Genomic DNA, 5,351 nt, shown 5'->3' with positions numbered 1-5,351 from the left:
TGGGCACTAGTACCACCCGTTTTTGGTTATTTTGTCTCTTTTTTTCTAGCTCACTCTTATGTGTTTTAATTTTGCCAGCTTTATTAGCTTACGACATTTGTTGTATTTCTGTCTCTGGTCACATTTTCTTAGTGCTGGTCTTAGGTGCTGCTTTTGCTGGGTTGGTTAGTAAAATGATTGTTTTAAATTGTATATGGAAGATAACCCTAGAATATGTGTGGTACCCTTTCTGGTTTAGATCAATACGATGATCATTCAGTCAATTGTCTTGTTGGCTGACCTTTTGACTATTAGCGTGCCGTGAGGGGTATGGTTAGCACTTTCCAGAGCTCACTAACATAGTGGAAGACTCCAAAAATACAGCTTTGATGGTAAGTTTGGTGGAAGCCCCATGATTGACTTGAGCATGGCCCACGGCAGCTTTTGTGGAAAGCTCGTGGTTGACTTGACCAAAGTCCATGGCCACTTAGTGGAAGCCTCATGACTGACTTGGAAAGCATTATTGAAAGTCCTCCTTGGTGTGCTGGAGAGCTTGTAATCCCTGCCGACTAGCACATAGTTTTCATGAAAATAGTGCCAGCCTTGTATTATATGGAGAGATAGGGTCCCAATCTAAACAGGGCCACTGCTGTCCTAATCTGAATTTGATTGCTCCCAAATGGATCGTGGTGACAGTTCAGCTCAACAACATGTTCCAGCCTATATATACATCCTCTTATTCCTATTTCGAATAGCAGAGCAGAGCACATCCGCACTCTTCTCCATGCATCCCTTCTACATATTATTACTTGGGCTTCTCCTTTTGCCCACATCTTGCTGCTCCTCATCAGCACCCACAAATGATACTCTCATGGCAGGCCGAGTACTCACCGTCGGCGATAAGCTCATCTCAAGAAACGGCAAGTTCGCGCTCGGATTCTTCCAGCCAGCAGCAAGCAACAGCAGTAAGTCGTCCAATAACATCTGGTACCTTGGCATATGGTTCAATAAGATTCCAGTTTTCACTACTGTGTGGGTTGCTAATAGGGAGGAGCCGATCGCCCACCCCGACATTAACTCAACACAGCTCAAGATCTCAAGAGACGGCAATCTTGTCATTGTCGTAAAACATGTTGATGCTGGCACTGAATCCCTTGTTTGGTCCACTCACACGGTCAATAGGACACAAACTAGCAGCATAAACACCACCACCACTAGTGCCGCCGTTCTCTTGAACACTGGAAACCTTGCTGTCAAAGTCATAGATAGCCCATCATCTGACCTACCGTTGTGGCAGAGCTTCGACTACCCAGCAGATGTTGTGCTTCCTGGCGCCAAGCTTGGCTGGAACAAGGTTACAGGTTTGAATCGCCATATCATCTCAAAGAAGAGCCTTGTTGATCTGAATCTTGGCTCATACAGCCTTGGACTAGACACAACCGGCCTCGCCATCCTCGAGCGTCGGAAAAACCCTGCTGTAGTGTTTTGGCATTGGGCATCCTCCAAAACATTGTCAATGAGTATTATACCAGTGCTCAAGACCATTCTAGATATGGATCCACGGACCAGAGGCTTGATTAACCCAACATATGTTAACAATGACCAAGAGGAGTACTACATGTACACTTCGCCGGATGAACCACCGTCTTCCACGTTTGTCTCACTAGATATCTCTGGTCTGATAAAGGTGAATGTGTGGTCACAGTCCAACCAGTCTTGGCAAACCGTATATACCGAGCCTACTCATCCCTGCCTTCCGCCTGCTACTTGCGGACCTTTCACAGTCTGCAGTGGCAATCCGCATCCATCCTGTGACTGCATGCATAACTTCTCTCGGAAGTCACCGCAGGATTGGGAGTTTGAGGATCGAACAGGAGGATGCATCAGAAATACACCGTTACAATGTACTAGTGACAAAAACATCACAAGTTCAACGGACATGTTCCAGCCTATTTCTCAAGTTACATTGCCCTACAACCCACAAAGCATAGTTGCTGCCACTCAGAGCCAATGCGAAGAAGCTTGTCTCACAACTTGCTCATGCACTGCTTATTCCTATAATGCTAGCAGATGCTCTGTCTGGTATGGGGAATTGCTTAGTGTGAGTCTGGATGATGGCGTTGTTTACACTTCTAAAGATACTCTTTATCTCCGTCTTGCTGCCAAAGATTTCTTGCCAAGTTTGAGAAAAACCAAAAGAAAACCAAATGTTGGAATTGTTACCGCCACAAGCATTGCTGGTATTGGGTTACTCATTTTCATGTTGTTACTGATTTGGAGGATCAAATTCAAGTCATGTGGTTTCCTGGCGATATACTACGGCAATCAAGATAGTGCTGCTGGAATTATAGCCTTTAGATACACTGATTTAGTTCGTGCTACTAAAAACTTCTCGGAAAAGATCGGAGGAGGGGGTTTTGGTTCAGTATACAAGGGAGTGTTAAGTGACGCAAAGACTACTATAGCTGTCAAAAGGCTTGATGGTGCCCATCAAGGAGAGAAGCAGTTCAGGGCTGAGGTGAGCTCAGTTGGACTGATCCAACATATCAACCTAGTAAAACTGATTGGTTTCTGCTGCGAAGGTGATCACAGGTTACTTGTGTATGAACATATGTTAAATGGGTCTCTTGATGGTCATCTATTTAAGAAGAGAAATGATGCCACCGCTGTCCTAAATTGGAACAATAGATATCAAATAGCCCTAGGAGTTGCCAAAGGATTGTCCTACTTACATCAGAGTTGTCACAAATGCATCATACATTGTGACATTAAGCCAGGAAACATACTATTGGATGCATCATTTGCTCCAAAAGTTGCAGACTTTGGGTTGGCAGCGTTTGTGGGAAGGGATTTCAGCCGAGTTTTGACTACGATCAGGGGCACTGCGGGTTATCTTGCCCCAGAGTGGCTTAGTGGAGTTGCAATCACACCAAAGATCGACGTTTACAGCTTCGGCATGGTACTGCTGGAAATCATATCGGGAAGGAGGAATTCCTCACTTGAAACATCATACTACACTAGCAGCAGCAGCAGTTACCACAATGCCGAATATTTCCCTGTGCAGGCCATCAGCAAGCTTCACGGCGGAGATGTGAAGAGTTTGGTGGATCCACAATTACATGGCGACTTCAATTTGGAAGAGGCTGAAAGAGTTTGCAAAGTTGCGTGCTGGTGCATCCAAGATAATGAGTTTGATCGGCCGACTATGGGTGAAGTGGTCCGGGTTCTCGAGGGTCTGCAGAAGATTGATATGCCCCCCATGCTAAGGCTACTTGCAGCTCTAATAGAACACTGATGCTGCAACTTCAGTGTAATAATAATAATTCGTAGAGTAGTTCGCTTTCTTTCAGCATTTGTTGGAAAGCTGTAATGTCGAGCAGAAGGAATAAAGGAAGTAGGCAAGCTTGTAGTTGCAAATCATTCGCTATTTACATTTTTTTTATTGTAAACAAGCACTGTAGCAAAATATGGTCGTGCTAGAAATTTTCTGTTGATGTGTCAGTTGTAAGCTGCTTATTGCCGAATCATCCAAGTGTTTTCACAACCACCAGGAACGAAAAGATGCATCTTCTCAGACAACTTATAAAGGAAATGCTGCGCAACGTTCGCACTTCTCAGGTAAATGCCATTTCCTTTTTATATCAATAAGATAAAATGTTATTACATTTCTTCAGGTCTTGCATTACATTTCTCAACCTTCAGGTCTTGCTACTGCTGCCATTCATCTGAAAATTGCCTCCCAGAACCAAGTCGGCCCAGAACCTGCAGTCCATTGCCCGGTCGAATTCGCCACTTGCGATTGGAGAGCTGAACCGACAGTAGTCTGGGATCTGGCTCCATTCGTTGCTGCTTTTATACATAGTCTAAGGATGGTTTCCCTGAACTCTCCTTCGAAGCTGTCCATCTTAAACGATTTGCCAACGTAGACGGCCCGTTTCGCCAGCTTCGAGATACCACCATGACTGCTTGCGACATCCCAGCAACAGTTCTCGAGTGTCTGTTTGTTGCAGGGAAAGAAAGAAAAAGGGAGCATGTCAAACATGTCTGGGAAATGCCAGAATGCTCAAACTTAAACGCCCTTGAAGCTGTGCAAAAGTATGTCTGCCTAGTTGCAACTATAACGTTTTTGTGATAGCATGGACTGTGGCTGAAGTGGAAAACAATCTCTAAACAAGCTTTTGCCCCACTTTATATATAAAGCACCAACAAACAGAGTACACGCCCGAACGACACAATATGGCGAGGAGACCTACTTAAAAAGCAGATCACCTAGAACATGTCAAACACCTAGCCTAGGCCCGACCAAAGACACCTGAGCACGACGACAATGCCCCCAAGAGGGTGACGACGCGAAGCGACACCACTGTCGAGTCCAAATGGACAGACTATAGTTTTCACCCGGAGAACAATAAGTTTGATCTGCCAACGATGAGTGAAGTGGTTTGGGTTCTCTGAGTGAAGCGGAAAATGACAAGTTTGATCTCCCGATGATGAGTGAAGTGGTCCGGGTTCTCGATTGTTCTCTGATGCCAAGAATACTCGCAGCCCTAAGAGAATCAATCATCTGATGCTGCAACTTCAATGTATTCGTAGTCCGTCAATGTTACTCATTCTTGTTTCAGCAAATTTGGAGCAGTGATGTGGATGATTATATACGGTAAGCAAGGTCGACCACTGAAAAGTTTCCTTGCACAGCATTGTAGCAAAGTATGGCAGAACTGCATAAATACATCGAGCAAGAAAACTTTGTAGCAACGTTTGCAATCTTTTTTTGTTTGACCGGAACCACGGCAGGGGAAGCCAACCTGCACCGAACTTTTATTGAATTGATTGAAGAATTTGGCGCAACCGAGAGAAAAAAAGGAAAAGAAAATATGTTACAAGAATGAGGCTACGTTTAACTTCTTTTTTGATTAGGCAGTTAAATTTTTTTTAGAAAAGGAGAATGTACCCCGGCCTCTACATCTGAATGATGCATGCAGTCATATTATTAATTATTCACAAAGACCATACAAGGTGATATATCAATAAGCCTGAAGCCACCATCTTGGCAACATCGTTGCTACTCCTATCCCCTTGATAAAGGCGTGCCGAATGTCCGGGCCTAATACCAAACAGACATCGCACCAAAGCCTAACATCTAAAGCCGGGTGTCCCATCCAAGCCACTACCTGGATTGGGTCCCACACCGGTCTGGCACACTCCCAGTGAGCACCGCACGCTGCAAGGGCTGTCACCTCCATCATCCCTCGGTCCATCCTTAGAGCAGAACTGAAGCACCGACCTTGCCAGGCCTCTCTGCCATCAACGCCACCATGACGCCAGACAGCTTCCTCCTTCTGCGCGAGTCCATCTCCACGCATCAGACACCG

General features: G+C 45.1%; 1 pseudogene; it reads left to right on the top strand.

The window, feature by feature from the left end:
• The first annotated feature begins 723 nt into the window (after positions 1-723).
• LOC125535242 (G-type lectin S-receptor-like serine/threonine-protein kinase At2g19130 pseudogene) lies at positions 724-3,522 on the top strand (annotated as a pseudogene).
• Positions 3,523-5,351: the final 1,829 nt, after the last annotated feature.

The sequence above is a fragment of the Triticum urartu genome, chromosome 1A, assembly GCF_056163025.1.
Source record: "Triticum urartu cultivar PI428250 chromosome 1A, HENAU_Tu73, whole genome shotgun sequence".
Lineage (NCBI taxonomy): Eukaryota > Viridiplantae > Streptophyta > Magnoliopsida > Poales > Poaceae > Triticum > Triticum urartu.
The sequence above is the reverse complement of the archived record's forward strand: the minus strand, read 5'-3'. Positions and strand labels throughout refer to the sequence as shown.